Source organism: Ambystoma mexicanum, chromosome 6q (assembly GCF_040938575.1).
Source record: "Ambystoma mexicanum isolate Mex_15411 chromosome 6q, UKY_AmexF1_1, whole genome shotgun sequence".
Taxonomy (NCBI): domain Eukaryota; kingdom Metazoa; phylum Chordata; class Amphibia; order Caudata; family Ambystomatidae; genus Ambystoma; species Ambystoma mexicanum.
The window spans coordinates 978,569,489-978,587,337 of NC_090937.1; positions in this window are offsets into that span (position 1 = coordinate 978,569,489).

Here is a 17,849-nt window from a genome sequence, read left to right on the forward strand (position 1 = left end):
CGGTAGTCTCTCGGGTCCAGTCTGTTCCCCTTTTTGAAAATCGGCACAATTATGGCATTTTTCCAAGATCTTGGGGTAGCTCGTTTTGTTTTTATTCTTTCGAAGAGGAGTAAACAGAGCTTTGCCCATTCTTTCGGGTTTTGTTTCATTGCGTAGTTCGTGAGGCCATCCGGCCCTGAAGCTCTTGATGCATTGGAGTTCTTAATTGAGTTTGTGATGTTGTTTATGTCGAACTCCAGTGTCCACGGGAGTTTGTGCTCTGTTCTACTTTTGTTTTCCACTTCAAATGTGTTAAACAAGTTCGTATAATGTTTTACCCAAGTTTCTTGACGAATTGGAGATACTTGTAATGCTATTTGTGGGGCGGCAAGATTGTTTATTATACGCCAAAATTCAGCTGAGTTTTTATTTTTGAGATTGCGCATCATCTCTTCGGCGTCATTCTGCAAGATTGTAGCATAGTGATTATTTCTCCAGTTTCTGTATTTTTGCGTTATACGTTTTTTAGCTGCGTCGTATAATTCTTTGTTACTTCTAGGTATCATCCTTAATTCTTTACGTAGAGTTCGTTTTTGTTGCAATACTTGTAGATCAAACTTATGTTTATGCTGTGTTTTTTGTTGTTTAAGGCCTTGTTTGCGTTCCACAAATTGAATCAACAGGTGTTGATATTCAATCTCACCTGGAGTGTCCTCCAAAGCAGATGTTACCGAGTTTATATCTTTGGTTTTAAAGTTAAGGCGAATTCTTCCGGATCGGTACGTGGTGTCGTGGAGCCATAATTGTTGGGATGTCTGACTATAGCTATTGAACGACATCTTTAGCATGTCGTGATCACTATGTTTCATTTTTGTGATCTCGAGCCGATGTACTTTGGCTGCAAGATCTTCAGACACGAAGAGATAGTCTATAATTGAAGATTGATTTTCACGTCTCCATGTGGGCTGTGCCGGGATATCACCCGGTGTATTCCCATTCAAAAGTGTAAGGTTTCTCAAAATCATTTCATTCATCCAAAGCTGTCCCGTTTTTTCGTTGACCTTGTGAGTCAAGGAGTTTATTTTTGACGCAGTATTCAGATTCAAGCAGTCTATGTTAAGATCACCGCAAAGAAGAATCGATGGTCTGCTTGAGTTTTCCATTAGGTTGTCCAATATAGCGATCACCTGATCTATAAACTTAACAGCGCCAGTTGTAGTATGATTCCAATAGAGATTAATTATGTACATGGACTCTGATTTGTCGAGGGAGGTAATACTCACTTTGGCAATTTGTATATATGATGAAACATTTTCTGTCTCAATAATTCTGAGTCCGCGATCTTTTTTGACCGCTATCAAAAGGCCAGGTATCGGCCTACCTTTGGGTGGTTTAATCGCTGGATTTACCACTATCTCAAAGGCAGGCGACAACGGGCAGGTTGTCAGCCAAGTTTCTTGTAGACAAATCAGATCTAAGTTGTTCATCCAAGGGGAGTTGAATAGGTGAACAAAACCCCGTGTGTTCCACGATCCGAAATTAAGGCACTGAGGTGAACTCCGATTTAAGCATTAATCATGGTTTTTGTTGTTTAGGTTTGCAGCTAACCATGCCCAATTTCCATTTTCTGCGTCATTCTTTTGAGTTGGCCCGATGTTTTTGTTTAGACCTTCAACAGTTATTTGGATTTGGTTATTTAAGTAGAACTGAATTGTTTCTGTGTCCTTTGGTTTGGTCTCGGTTCGAGTTGATATCCCGGGTTTCGTGTCTTTGTATTCTTTGGATTTTGTACTCTTTCTGAAAATTCCTAAGTGACCTAACAGGGATGGTCCTTCTCATGGTGAGTCAGTCTTCCCTTTTTCTTCTCAGTTCTGGCCTACTTCTCTGACTTTCCTTACTCCTTTTCCTAATCCTAGTCTCTCTCCAAAATTCTTTTGCAACCTCTCCCACCTCTTACTCCTCCCCACACTTCACTGTTCCCTTCTCGAATAACTCTCACTATTCCTCTTCCTCATTATTCTCCCCTCTTCTCTTACTCCCACTCCTCCTCTTCTCTTTCACCTCTTCCCACATTCTCTGACTCCTACTTTCAATCCTCCCCTGCTCTCCCTGCAAGATTACCCTCAATCACATTCTCACTCACAACAAATTGGCACCAGTCTTAATCCCAACACCTTAGCTTTACTCTCTCTCCAAACATGCCAGTACTCTTCTCCAGATCCTCTTCCAACTGTTTCATACTCTTCTCTAGTCTCCTGGTCATCCGGCGTCTCTTCGTATCACACACAAACAACTCTCCCTGAAGACTGAGTTTTCTGGGTTTCTAGGGAGCTCCCCTTCCTTTCCGAAACTTACCTAGCCACCATTTGGGCAATGGGGTTGGCTGTCTCCCTCAGCCAATCTTTGCTTTGTCTAAACCAAATCCCTCCTATCTCTTCCTCTTTTAGGCTAGAACCTTTCCTGGGAGACTTCATAAAGGCCTTTAACCCTTTCCCCTTTCGCCTCCATTTTCTTCCATCTGGCCATGCATTTCCTGGTGCTGGTTGTTCTGTTCTTCTTCTCCTCTTTCTGTTTCAGGCAAGTTACTGTCCATAGAGTTGTTGAAGTGTGTTCCCTGCCCCCACCTGCTGGTCCTAACTCTGCTGCCTCTGTTCCATTGTCCCCTTACAGCAGGTTTGGGGACCGTTGGGCAAGGCTTTGGTCTCTCATTTGGCTCCTTCATAGGTGGGGAAACTCCAAAATATCAGTGCAAGGATTTCTTTTTTTATGGTCGCGGTGGGGGTTTTGTTTTTGGACCCAGGTATATTATGGGACTTGTAGTCCTTTCACATAAGAGGATTTATCTCACTTGCTGCTTACAGCAGCATAATTGGTTTGAGCTCTGTTGGGGCCCAAAGTTCTCAGTCCTTGCTGTTGGTCTCTGGAAGGCACTGCTCTCCATGGTTCACTGACCGTTACAGTGGTATGAGAAGTGTGGTGCATGCTGGCAGCTGTAGTTTCTGGTTCTAGCGTGATGATACCCATTTTCTCTGAACTCCTTTACTTTCTGGACCATCTGAAACATTAGAGAGAGACATGGCCAAGGCAGAGGGTACTAGGCACCAGGACAGGGACAGTGATACCCATCAGCAAACTTAACTTCAAACATGCTGGGTTGCCAGGAACTCGGGGTCCCTCTCAAACCCCCCCAGAATCCATGGATAGGTCTGGCTTTGCCTATGTCCTGGTAGAATGACTAGACGAGGTAGAGAGGGGTCCCTGTGCTGCTCTGACAGGGTCAAACCGATGTTTGAGGCGAGCTAGGAAAGCCTCTTGAGAAAAGGTGACATTTACCAGTGGGAGCCAAGAGATCAATGAATGGATATAGTTAAGCAGGGAGAAGATCGCATCTGCATAGGAGTTTAACAATAATACATTCTTGAATTCTTTCAACAAAGTATGTTTTAAAAGTGTTGACCTGAGTAGAAAAGAAGGGAGGGCTTTACACAATGTTTAATTACTCTAAACACTTAATGTCTTTTTTCACTGCCTTAGACATCGTGGTGACCTGGAATGAGGAGTCTGACCAAGTGAAGGCGTGTTTGTTGCTACAAACCTTTTACTTAACCAAAATAAAAATGAAATCCTATTTGTCCCTAAAACTATAGGTGGTTTCCCTACCTCAACAAAACTAAAACTTGGGCCGGTCAGGAAGTCTGTTGTGTCAAATGAAAAGGTACTGTCCTAGTCCAAACTCATATTCTATCCCGCTCACTCAAACACAAATCACTAAGCTAATGGAAGAGTCCTTATCCCAACCCAGGAGAAGGACCTCATTCTCCTGGGTAGAAGTCTCTCAAAGTTTGGGTTTCACAAAGTTCCCCAAATCCCGTGACTAGGAGAATGACTCCCTTCTCTTAGTTTAGATCCAGTTTTGCACAGGCTTTTCTTGAGTTATGTCAATTTTAGATTCTTCATCAATTCTTTAAGTTCTCTCCACAGATTTAGTATCAGCTCCACTTGAACAGCGTCCTTGAACTTGCCCAGACCCGGGTGAGGGAGAGGCTCCCAAGCCCTTCTTGACTCTTCAAAGCCACAGGCTTATGGAATGGACCAAGGAGTTACCACACCAAATGATCTACTATTATCTTGTCTTCTTGTTTCACCTTCTTAAGTTTTCCCGGTCCCCTCCAGGACTTATTATTGTTTCCGTTACCTTATCTCTGGGAACTCTTCACCGGTTTCGCCAGGGGTCACAGATTCATTCTCTTTCTTCTTCTGCACTTCTTCGGCACGCTTGACTTCGTGGTCCATTACTGTTGGCGGTCTGGGTGCAAGATTCGAAACAGACTGTCCACCAGTTAGAGGATGCGCAACCACCACAGTTTCTCGAACTTCCCATGTAGGCACCTACATGTGACTCTGCAGTAGGCTAGTGTTGGCTGTGTCGGCGTAGTTCTTGGACCAGACTGTCCACCCATCACAGGTTACGCCACCACCACACTGACTCAACTTCAGGGTTGTCGGCTCCTAGCCGTCTGACGAGACGCTTTCCTGGCATCCCTCAGTTCGGTCTCATCACTTCACACCTCTGCTTTAATGCAGCCTTCGAACACCCTGTTTCAAACTCGCAGGCATTTTGGCAGCCTCTGACTTTGCAGACCTCTCCTTCTGGATGTCGCTCTCTTTGTTCTCCTTTACTGTTCAGCTTAAGTAGCTGGGACTGCTCCAGCGCACCAGCTGGTCAAACACTCTTAAGCGTGATTGTAGTTTTCTTGGGTTCTTCTTGGTCCCAGTCCTTATCATAGTGAGACTGTCTAACTCATTACAGTAACACATAGTCTCTGACTTGATCATATGTAAAGAAAGGTTGGGTGTTATTACCCTGTGGGGTTGGGAGTTAAATAGGCCGTGTCCCAGACTCGCGTCCTTGTCCCCATGAGGTCCTCCCGTATGTTACCACCCCTAAGGGGACTATTGGTTAGCGGCCTAACCTCCCTAAACTCCAAAAAAGAGTCTCCCCTCTGGGGACGAGTGACACCATCTGGAGGATCAACACAACATTCAATGTTGAAAGTGGATAGATCGAGCATCATGTGTGTGTGATTTGTAGGTGGAGCAAAGCAGACAGTTGCTTGGAAACAGGCTTATGCCATAACCTTTGAATATAGTGAATAGTTTGAAGAATAGTTTGGGAGAATACCAGCAGGCAGAATAACGGTATTTTGGTTTTACCAACTACGAAGTAGCGAGGGAGTCAGTAACAGAGTGAAAGTCCAAAGCTAAAAAAAATCAACAAAATCAGAAGAAAGAGGCTTTACAAGTAGAATAAAAGCAGTTGGATAAGCAATCAGTAGAGGCCTTCTTAAGAAACTACATTCATGGTGGTTTAAAGTTGGGCACGGTAGGCTGAGTGCAGGATGAAGAAAAAAATGAAGAAACAGCACAGTAGTCAGTCATATCCAGAAATGGGGGAATCACAGAACCATGCAGAAAAAGGTGGGATTAGACGATGAGTTGTAGAAGTCACATGTTGAAGATTTAGAATAGAAAGAGAAATGGTTGCGCAAATAGCCAGTAGAAACATTCAAATGGACATTCAAATCACCCAGAACATATTTGCGTGAGCTCCAGATGTGGCAGTCACAAAATCAGAATTCTTTTTTAAAGGTCAAGCTAATTCCAGGGGTTGAGGGGAAACAAAACCAATGGAAGAAAAGAGGAATGGGTTTGTAAGTGAAAGAAAAGACATTCAAAGGAAGGAGAAAGAAACGTGTCCTGTCCTGCCAAGAAATCAGATACTTCTGTCTTAAAAGTTACAACAAGGGCCCCACCTGGGTGCAATCTACGAGCAGAGCAAATCATTGTGTAGTCATAAAGTATAAGTGTACCAAACACCCGGCTAGAACTCGGTTTTAAACAGCTGCCAGACACACACGTGATATGTAAATCAAGAGAAGTGATCAGGTCATGAATGGCAGGAGCATACTCAAAAAGGTGGGAATTCTGGAGAAGAAACTATGCTTATCGAGCGAGCGAGATCACAAGCACATGAATTGGGTAAGACATGATCACAATAAATAGGGAATAATACAAGGTGCAGCTCTCAGCAGACTCGGCAGGCTCATCAGAGGCAGGGCATCAGTGCCCAGCAGAGACACCATTAAAAAGGATGCACAGGGGCAGGGGCACCCGAAGGAGCTAGCCAAAAAGTCTCTTACACGTGATACAATTGTATCACCCCTCTTAGCAGGACCACCCAGGGAGTACACACAACAACGTGAGGGTCTTCATACAATCCGAGCTGCTATACAGCAGTTATAACTAGCATGTTTCCATGAATATTGATGCCTTCTTTGCACGGGGGTAAATGGTAAACTGGTGCTGAGTCTTGGTACAGAACAATATTCTCATCTTGCTGTAAACAATAGCTACCAAGCAGCACAGGCCTTCCTACACATGGTGTCATATGTACCTCTGTGTTCCATTACAGAGTTGAAATATATGGCCCTGTACTAAATGGATTGTTATGGAGCTACACTGTTTTGTTGTACACAGTTGACAGCCCAGGCAATTCAATCTTCAAGATGTGTTGTGCCATTGTTGATGCCATCTGCTGAAGGGTACAGAGATAAAAAGCATTTAATGGGGCTTTATGGCACACCCCCGATTTCTAAAAGTTAGAGAATCTAACCCACCAGCTGAGACTAACCGCTAACCTAATAGTCACGTGATGGCTTGTACTTCAACTTGCATGCTCTTTAAGCATGGACCAATCTTTGTGGAGCCAACATAATGTCATGGCTTCAAAAGTAAAATGCAATATACAGCTGCCAAAGCCAAACTTTTTAGTTTTGCCAATGCTTGATTTATTGGTGCTACAATGGTGGCAAATTCCATTGTAGGTGGTTCCACTCCTTTCGCAGCAATGCACTGCCGAATCCATTGGGGCTGTGCTAGCGAGTATCCCAATTCTTTAATTGAGGTTGCAGACTATACTTGACATTGTTCTACTGCAGCTGTTAAATTGTTTGCGACTTTGATTAACCTTTTGCAGTTTTGCAGTTGCTCTCATGTCAGTGGTTGAGGGGCGTCTCAATCTTGTTTGTTGTTTGATATTATCTTACATTTTAGAAACTTTCTTTAGATGCCATTTTAAAGTTTGATTTAAGGTGTAGGGTTAATGTCTATTTGCTCCGGGTTGCTCAATTGGTTGTAGAATCTGAAATATTCCGTGGATTTGTTTTGAGCTCTTGCGATGTAATCTTGATACGATTTTTTCATTCATCAGCCTCGTATCCTCTTGTTTGTATTTTACAGGCCAGTTTATCATTTGGTATTTGTGAGTTATGGTATTTGCGTGCTACTTTCCCACCAAGCCTTTCTAGTTGTGCCAACTTGTGGTCAAACCATTCATTTTATGTTTAATGGGGGGGGGGTTTACATTTTGAGACATAGGTTGTGGGGTTGTGCTATCAAATGTAGGGTTCTGTCAATTGGCCTCATTATGAGTTTGCCGGTCCGGAAATAAGGGTGCTGGTAGCAACGTACCGTTCACTACCGTAACCATTCAGACTTCTCACTGAAGCACTGGCAACATTACTAACGTGGGACTCCACGGAAATGATGAGTAACCGTTCCATCGCAACTTGTGATGTCCCGGTGGCACTGAGGTGGCGCAGGGATATCAGGGGGCAGAAAGGGTATTACGGGTCGGGAGCAACTCGCCAGTCGCACCGACGGGTTACTGCCGACCTCGTAATGAGGCACAATGTGTTGGTAGGGATTAAGTAGTAAATGTGTGGCTGTCCTTTAAGAGTAAGAACATTTTTAGACTGTTGAATGTCTCCTCAAAGTTTTGTCTTCTCACACTCCTTATTGCCCTGATATTAAGATTGGGGTTTCCTTTATTTATTTATATTTATTTGTATACAGTAGGACAATGCTTTTTTCATCACAAAAGAATGTACAATAGATATGAAATCCGATTTGACGGGAAGCAGGGAGCTTCTTACAATGGGGTGAGTTTGAGCGATATTCTGATCAGGTTGTGGAGGGGAGTAAATGGAATAGTCACCGTGGACAATACATAAGACATAGATTAAGGACAACCAATAGTGGACATTTCTAAGTACAGGGAGGCGGTATGGCCAGCTGTGTTTGGGATGTGACCATGATGGGTGAAGTGCTAGAGTGAAGCAAAGGAAGTGAGGAACAGAGTCAGGTTGGAGGTGATGGAAAAATGTTAGCTTGCATGCAAAAGAGAGGTAGGTTTTGAGGGTAACTTAGAGGAGAGGAGGTAGGCTTTCAGTTTGGTTTTTAAGCAAATCCATGTGGAGTGTTTCTCGGATGTCTCAGGGAAGATAATTCCATGCAAGTGGAGCAAGAAGAGAGAAAGAGCAGAAGTGAGAGGAAGCACATGGGGGACAAGGAGCCACTAGGGTAGTTGAGGAGGCAGAGCAGAGATTACAAGAAGGCTTGTAGAGTTGGATAGAGGCAGATAGATACAGTGGTGCACTACCGTGGATAGATTTGTGAACCAATAGAAGACATTTAAATCTGGCCCTGTTTTGCATTATCAGCCATCCAGCCTGGTGACGGTACGAGGAAGTAGGTGTGAAGTGACAGAGTTCCAAGAGAGTCCTGGTAGCGAAGTTAATGATCTTGTCAAGAAGACAGAAAGCATAGTTGGTGAGACCAAAGTGGATGCTGGAACAGTAGTCCATTTTAGAGCAGACAAGAGTGGTTAAGAGATGCTTGCTGGTGTTAAAAGGATCCATGATGGCCCCCGGAAGTGATGCCACTGATCCAAGATGGCCCTGGCAGTGAAGTTCCAGACAGAAAATGAAGAAACAAAACAGAAGCGATGACACATGCTCTTGTCACCTGATCACCCTAGTCCAGGGTTCCCAACCTTTTGTGTGCAATGAGCAAAATGTACAGATCAAATGAAATTGTGAGCAACATACTTTTTCTCTCAGTTGGAGGACAAATGATTGCAACACAAATTAGAAATGTAATAAACATAAAACTGCTTATAGAACATTTGCATTTTGTTAAGTGACTTCAATTCAGCACTCCAACTGAGTCAATGCCTAGTGTGGGATGCCCAATGGAAGCCCTTATTTATATATTTTTATGACAAGTTCATAGATCTGGATGATAAATCCTTGTATAACGCCCCTCTCTTTGAATCCCCCTGACCTCACTGAGCCAAGAAGTAGGTTTGTTTTGCAAATTAAAAGATTTATTGAAAAATTAAACAAGATATATATCACACTTTTATAAATAAATTAATATTTGATAGCACACTTCTGAAGGTAATGTTGATCAACAATGGATGATATTACACTAGCACACTTATTTAATTACTTAGAAGTTGGTATAGAGAGGATAACGATGAGAATGCTTTTATGGGTTCAAGGAAATGCAATGATGGAAAAGAATGCACCACAGAAAAAACTGAGATGGTTTCAACAAGAGATAATATGATCACTTTTTCTTTTGACAATTCACTCCCCCCCATGCAATATAAGGCGATGGAAGGAGCGCGCACAGTTTTCAGGAATACAATCACAATCACAATACAATACGACTAGCAAGCTTAGAGCAACAGGGATGATTTTAAAACACAGGCAAAAATACTTTTAAATGTGATTTGCAAAGAAGTGAAAATATGCAAAAAAATTATTTTAATTCCCTATAGGAGATTCAGGGTAGGTGACAGTGACTTTGAATTTGTTCAGGTTAACACTAGCAATTATTCAGGAATGATTATCAGATTGAAAACGAATTTCAGCAGTGCAAACAAGAAGCAGCTATTTTTTACACGGGGTGAAATGGAATCAAATTGCAATTCACTTCACTTTTTCCGAGTGCGCCGATTGTGATTACGGAAAAACTATAAGGATTAGAAAGTCGGTTTTATGCTTGTTGGAAAGCTCCGGATCCTAGCTTTACAATGAAAGTTAAATCATACGGATCAAAAGATACGGATATTTTTGTGGAGGTAGATTTTCAGAAGTAAAATTAAAGTTTCAGAATGACAGATGCGCTGTGGAAGGTTTTGAATCAAAAGGATGGACACACAATTCTATGATGCAGTTCTAGATAGGTGGAAATGGTTTGAATTAGATTATTTTAGACTAAGAGATTGGTTCTGGCACAGTTCTCAGGATACTCACTCCTAGTCTTGGAAGGAATGGGCCTCCATCACTGATCTGGTCAACAGGTTTGAACTGGACTTCTGGCCAGTAGTTCTGAAGTCACAGCTATCTGGGTCAGCTCTGCTCTGCTGGTCTGGATCTCTGGTTCTGGTCTCGGCACTGTACCACGGTCTGGTCTGGGTCTCTCTGGATACAGCACTGCTTTCTGGGTTCTGGCAGAGAGTTCTAGCCAGAATCAAACAGCACAGCCCGGCTGTTGAGAATCAGGTTGCAAAAGATTTTGAGGCCTGCTGAAAAAGGATTCAGCTTGTGGTTCAGGCCCCTCTGCTACAAGTTCTGGATTCTAAGTTCTGGTCCCTGGATATTGTCTGGTCTGGCAAAGTGCTTCACAAGAAAGTGGAAAGAGCAGTCCCTACCTGGGTTTCAGTGGGTCTTTTTATGTCTTTTGAAAGTGGGTGGGAAAGCTGACTTTCTATGCCCAACCCTCTGAGGATCCTGATAGGTTATAGGATTTTCTGTTCTCTGACTGGAGAACAGAGTTGTGTGTCAGAGTGATGCTACCATTTTACAATCTATTGAAAAAACACCCCTTTGCTTTTACTTAGAACCCAATTTTTCATAATCAAACATGTTTCCAAGGTACACAAGTTGTTGCGAATACATGTACACATGATGGATGAATTAAGACAGGTCTCTGACCAACCCTGGTCTTTCTAAGAGCTTGGGTTCAGAAATGACAACATTTTGCGCTTTTTAGTAGGTTTCGCCATATTAGTTTTTCTTCAAATCTTCCCCGGAGGTAAACCCCCTCTCTGGGCACATTACAATACGTTTTCAATTCGCTAGTGTAAGTACTGTGTCTGCAAAATTAATAAATTGCGGGGTTCGGTCCCAGAACATCGTACAGAGTGGGGTTTAGTCTCAAATTGTAGGTACATTTTTCATATTAAGAATCTCCAAATTGTACATTTCTGTCAGCTTAATACAATATTCTATAAGCAATATAATAAAACATACATTTGCCCTTAATGGAATTCACATCTGAGTCTGGGTCTGTCCCCCAGACGCTTGGCTTGACTCAGAGATCAGATGTCTTGTTTCTCCAAGAGCAGTGTTGACAGGTAACACCCAAAATCAGCATATTCTGTTCAATAGAAAGAGGCTATTGTTCCTTTCTTCCAGACTGCAGGAAACTCTCCTCCCCTCCTAATTTACATGTCAAGGCGATATCCTGTACTGTTGGTGGTAAGAGCAGGTGTGAAGACTTCCCATCCTCTTGAGCTTTTAATTAAATCAGACTGCCTTCTAGTATAGGGCCTGGGAACAGTAGGTGTTAAGAATTTTCATTAATCAACAAGCCTTTGAAGTCCCAGCTAGCTCAGGATGCTGTTTAGCTTCTGAAATACAGGTCCCCAGTCAGAGTTTAGATCACTAGCGCCGGTTAGTGTCAAGGGCCGGTACTGCACCCATTTTTGGGAGCTGTCTTGAATTAATCCATTTCAAAATCTTACTTGATGGTATATGATCCTTATTTAACATGGCATTGAAGTGGATCTGCAGTAGAGTAAAGTAGAACACTCAACCAGAGTTGGATTTTTGTTTGGTGGTTTCGTGCCCATGATTTTAGCAATTTTTGACATTAATAAAAACGGATTTGAACAGAACCATCTTTCTTTGCACTGGTTTTCGCTCTGTGTGTAACCAAAGGATAGGGCCTGCAATGGTCTCTTGTATTAACATTGACAGAGGCAAAAAAGGATGGCAACCTATTTTTCATGTTTTCCCTGTGCATTTTCTGTTGAGTTCTGGCCATCATGAGGTTTTCAATGCCAGTAATACACAGTTCTGTGGTAGGGCTTGGATGTGTGGGTAAAAACATCTCACAATTTGCAGTACTTAATAGTTATCTAGACCACATGCAATTCTAGTAAAGTCAATTTGCAAGGCCTTTAACTTCATTTGACTTTAAGTGGCTGTTTACAGGACATGTTGATGAAGTTGGGTGGTTAGTAGTGCATTTTTAGACAAATAGGACCAGTCAAGCTGATCAAAAATATAGTAGGACTAAATAAACATTACCAGGTTATTGAGCAAAATATCTTTTAGGAATGTAGTGCAAATGTTTGGACAGTAAAATTGGTCACAAATGGAGCACTGATTTTCAGGTGTACTTTGGGATTCTGCTTGGGAATGTTTGGGGATCTTTAGTGGCAAATGGTGCACTCTCAAGCATACAAGATCAGCACTATTGTTCCACGGTCATTGGTTACTGTAATGTGGATTGTTTTTTATTCAGGAATGTTATGACATTTTGCTTTTCTGAATGAACAAAGAGTAAACACTATTCTCTTGAGTTAATTTTCCAATGGCCAGGGTAGACACCACAAAGGAAAGTGTTAGTGTGAGTCGTTGGTTGAAACTATCTGGGACAGAACTATTGGCAAACAGCATCCCCAAGTTCAGGAGGTCCAGGTTACAGAAAGGGAGGCCCCGTGGTTCGATGCAGAATGTAGAATCTCTAAAAGAAAATGGAAACATGATTTAATGGTGCATATAATAATAATAATAATAATAATAATAATTTGGCATTTATATAGCGCTACGAACCCTCAGGTATCTGAGTGCTGCTTATTATTACCCACGGTGTGTGGTGCTCACTTATCGACCTCGGAAGGATGAAACGCTGAGTTTGGCGCTGCCGGGATTCGAACCTGCGTTCACAGGCTCTGCACTGATGTCAAAACGAGCGCTCTACTCGCTGTGCCACTTGACCGGCTATGACTGGTCAGATTTATAGTTTCAAAATGGCATATAGAAATTGCCAAAAGACAAATAAAAAAATTTCTTGAGAAACAATGGGAGCTTTCGAAGGATACCAAATTGTTTTATGTTTAAAGCAGTTGTCAAGACTGGCATGCCATCTCACTGGACAAGTAGTCCTTGGACCATCCACCACCCCCCCCCATGGTTATAGGCCAATTTCCTCACCGGACATTGCCAGCAAGATATTCTCCAAATGTTTGTTGTTTAGACTGGAGGACTACGCTCAAAGTCACAATATCTTGACGCCCTCCCAAACAGTTTCAGGGGAGGGCTTAGTACAGTTGACCACTGCTTCACTCGGAGCACCATCATGGAGAAATAGGTATTACCCAAATTGTTCGTTTACAATTGTTTGAATGAACAATTGACCGAATTTAAAGGGTCACAATGGACCTTTTCATAATTGACCGAATATATGGGGGGTTTGGCGTTGTGTGGGGGGTCATGGGGGTTTTCCCCCCACATATATGGTACAATTGACCTTCACAATTCGGTCAATTGTGAAAAGGTCAATTGACATTCGAGCAGTTGTAAAACGAACAATTCGTATACAACCGAGAAATATGGTAAGGTTACGGGAGGGAGATCATTTGGGCCTTTTTTCAGATTTGGAGAATTTGATTTGATTGATGGAAACATAGTGTGGCGTAATTTACATTTTATTGGAGGTCCCTAATGTTTTAGTAAATCTTATCCAACTGTGCTATGCAGACATTTCAGCGTCTGTCCTGTATACAAGATCGGGGAATTATGCATTGTTTTCCCCCACCAGTAAAGGTGAGAAGCAGAGATGTCAGTTGGCCTAATGTATTCCCTTTAGATGCCGATTCTAGTACTTCTCTTAGGGGAGCTAATCCATCCTATCCGAGGGGTGCATTTTATAGCATGCTTCTTAATGCCGTAGACGCAGCTCTTTTGGATTTAACTTGGGCAGGTCTGCAACAGGGCCTGCTAAACACAAATTACATTTTTGGGAATTATAGTTTGAAATTAAATATGATGAAAACAAAAATGATGGTGTTCATGAAAAGGGTGAAACCTTGTTTCTAGTTTTTAAATTAATGTAGAGATGAGGAGGCAGTCTCATTTGTATTTCAGCCTACTCTTCTCGAAGAGCAGTGCTTGGATCAATCATTTTAAGAAGACAACTGAAAGGGCATCATTAAGGATTAAATGGCTTTTTATATTTTTATTTCAAGTTTGGAGCATTTTGATTGGACAAGTGCCTGTAGGTATATAAAGGGAAAAGTCTGTACCATGATTTTTATGGCAGCGAAATTTAGGGTGATTCAAATTGTTATGTCCTGGAGGGGTTGCAAAATAAATTCATGTTCCAAATAGCAGGTCTCCCTGCAGATACACTTGGTTGCGTCTTATGAGCTGAATTGTGGATGTTCAGTTTGAAGGAGTGGGGCCAGTTAAGATTTTGTACTTATTTACATAGGCTAACCTCTTTAGCTTTGTATCCAGACTTACATACACATATAAGATGGCAAAGAGAAATCTGTGAAATAAGATCCCCAAAATACAGTAGGCTGATACTAATGGTACGTGTACATTTACCCACCCCTCATTAAATGTAGAAGGTGCGCAGGAGAATGCAAAATAGCAGTCAGTGAAGATTTGTTTCATTTTCTGTTAACTTGTCATTGTTTCTCTGTTTTGCATATGCGTGGACATTCATTGGAGACGTTTTCTATAACTAATTATTATGATCAGGATTTTATATATAGCTTGTTTGAATATATTAAAGCTGCTTTTATATTTTGAGCTTGTTCTATGTGAATTTTATGAAATATACATGTTTTTAAATGTTGCAACCTTAATGAAGAAACATGATTAAATTAATATTGATTGAGTAATACTGGTCATTACATAGTAGGCTTTAAAGATAACTTCACTGGGGCTTTGGAGGCTACCTCCTAAGAACTATTTTGGCAAATAGTGCATTTTAAAACATTGGTCAAAACTTTGAACATTTGATGACCACTTCATAGAGGGGCGTGGTGTTGTTAACTACATATTTTGATCAATTAATTGCATTGTTAATTTAAACTCATTAACAGTAACTTAATTGGATTTGAATATAGGGCAAATTAACTATGAAAAATGTGGCATGCCTTATCTGTCTATTATCCATGTGACAGATGGGCAGAGTATCAAAATATGACAATTTTTCCACCAGGACACTATGCAATAATAAATATAGGTGACACTAAAATAATTTTTGCCAATAGATATCATGCATGTTGGCATCGACACAAATCTCACTTGTACAAAAAGCAGTGCATGCAAATTATTTAATAAAAGGAAAGTTGGTTATGCATGCCACTTATTTGTCCATTATTCTCCTACTAGCTGTACAAAGGACCAGAATATGACCATTTTCTCCAGGACACAAACATGGTTCAATTATTGTACCCATTAATACATTTTGCAGCTGGGGGAAGTATCTGAATATGACAGGGTTTTAACAATGACAAAACAAAAGAGTCGATAGTTGGAAGGTTTAGAAATTGTCTTAAACTCTGGCATTGCTTTGGGAAACCCTTCAGCCCATCGTTCTCAGCCTGCTAAGCTATTATAAAAGTGGAAAGACCATGTGCAAATCAGCTTTGGTCTAACCCCAAAAGAGGCAGTCCAGGACTAACTGCTTGGCCACATCCCTTCTGTACAAGACCACAAGCATCCCCAAACATGTTTCGCCTTACGAAGAACAAGTTACTTCCTTACCGGGCAACGTTTTTTCGATGGGATGTTCCGACGACGTATTCCACATCTATGACAGGTAATCACCACAGCTGTGCTGCTTCGCAAAATTTCCTGTGTCTGCGTCCTGCGTCAATGACGTCAATACGCTGTCCTCGAGGCCCTTGGTCGAGCCGATGTCACCGGATGTTATAAGTAGGACGCACGACGCCCGTAGCCTCAGTTGTAGTTTTTTCCCAGAACGTGTGGCACCAATATTCTGCCAGTATGACTACAGAAAGCCTTGCAGAAACGGAAGCTGCTATCGCATAAGAAATTCTGTAGAGGGGCAGGCTGGGAGGGTACGATGTGGAATATGTCGTCAGAACATCCCATCTAAAGAACGTTACCAGGTAAGAAAGTAACTTGTTCTTCGAAGGGATTGGTTCCTCCGACGTATTCATCATCTATGACAGACTCCCAAAGCAGTACCATCGTAAGGAGGTGGGAAAAGAATTTAGAATTTTAGAATGCCCAATTAAATTGCAGAATAGAGGACCGCCTTGCCAAAGGCCAAATCTTGCCCATGGATAGAATCCAGGGAGTAGTGTTTTACAAAAGTATGGACAGAGGCCTATGTGGCTGCTTCACAAATGTTATGAATGGGAACACCCCTTTGCAGGGCAGTAGAGGCAGCAACACCCCTAGTAGAATGGGCCCGTAAGCCTACAAGAGGGTCCTTACCCTCCAAGGGGTAACATTCAGAAATTGTCAAGATAATCCATCTAGACAAAGTCTGTTTATTAACAGCTTGTCCCAAATGCCTTCCAGCGTATCCTACAAAGAGCTGATTGTCAACTCTGACCCGGGACATGCGTGAGATGTAGAAACTTAAAGCTCTCCTAGGATCCAACATATGGAGCCTCTCCTCTTCCTTACCAGGATGCGGAGGAGGATAGAACGCCGGAAGAATGACCTTCTGGCTCAAATGAAATTCCGACACAACTTTCGGAAGAAAAGAAGGACGAACCCTAAGGACAACCCTGTCCTTATGGAACACTGTGAATGGTGGCTTAACGGAAAGTGCCTGCAACTCAATCACTCTGCGAGTGTAAGTGACCGCAACTAAAAATACAGTTTTCAAGGTCAACAGTCTCAAAGGACAAGAATGTAAAGGCTCAAACGGAGCTCCCATTAGGAATTTTAGAACCAGGTTCAAATCCCAACCGGGCACGTGGAAAGGTGACGGTGGGAACGCATTAGTGAGCCCTTTCAGAAACTGAGAAATCAAAGGAATTTTAAAATAAGGACACTCCTCAGACGAGCGCTTAAATATGGACAGCGCCGCCAGGTAACCTTTAATTGTACCCACATGCAGGCCCTTGTGGGCTAACAAAAGCAAAAAAGACAGACCCACAGGAATGGCACATGAAAAAGGATCCACATTCTTAACCCTGCACCAGTCGCAGAGCTTTCTCCAACGGCAACAGTACAGGGACTTCTTTGCAGGCGTTCTGGCCGAAAGCAAAACCTCCATCACATCTTTGTTGAGGACCCAATCCTTATACCTCAACTTTTCAGAAGCCAAGCGTGAAGGTTGAGGGACTTGACCTCTGGATGGAGAACCTGACCCCCCTCCCGTGAGAGCAGATCGTCTCGGTAGGGAAGATGGCGGGTAGGGCAGATGGACATGTCGAGAAGGTCCGGGTACCACGTTCTCCTGGCCCATGCTGGAGCAATGAGGATCATTCGGGAACCGAACCTCCGTAACCTCTGCAGCACTTGCGGAATGACGGGGACTGGAGTAAACGCGTACAGCAGTGGGAAGGACCACTCCACTACGAACACGTCCCCTAAGGCTCCTCTTGGAGGAAATTCCCACGAGCAGAATCTTTCGCACTTCCGGTTGACACAAGTGGCGAAGACATCCACTTGTGGGGTCCCCCAAAGGGCGAAGATCTCCAGGAGAATCTCCTGAGCCAGCTCCCACTCATGAGAGACCGTGCTCTGCCTGCTCAGAGCGTCCACTGCCACATTTTCGTCTCCGGTCAGATGAACTGCCGAGATCGAAATTTCCTGCTGGATGGCCCAGAACCAGAGCTGCATAGCCTCTCTGCACAGAGGGAGAGACCCTGCCCCCCCTTTTTGTTGAGGTAGTGCATGGCCACTGTATTGTCTGTCAGAATCAGGACAGTCTTCCCCCGCACAGACGGC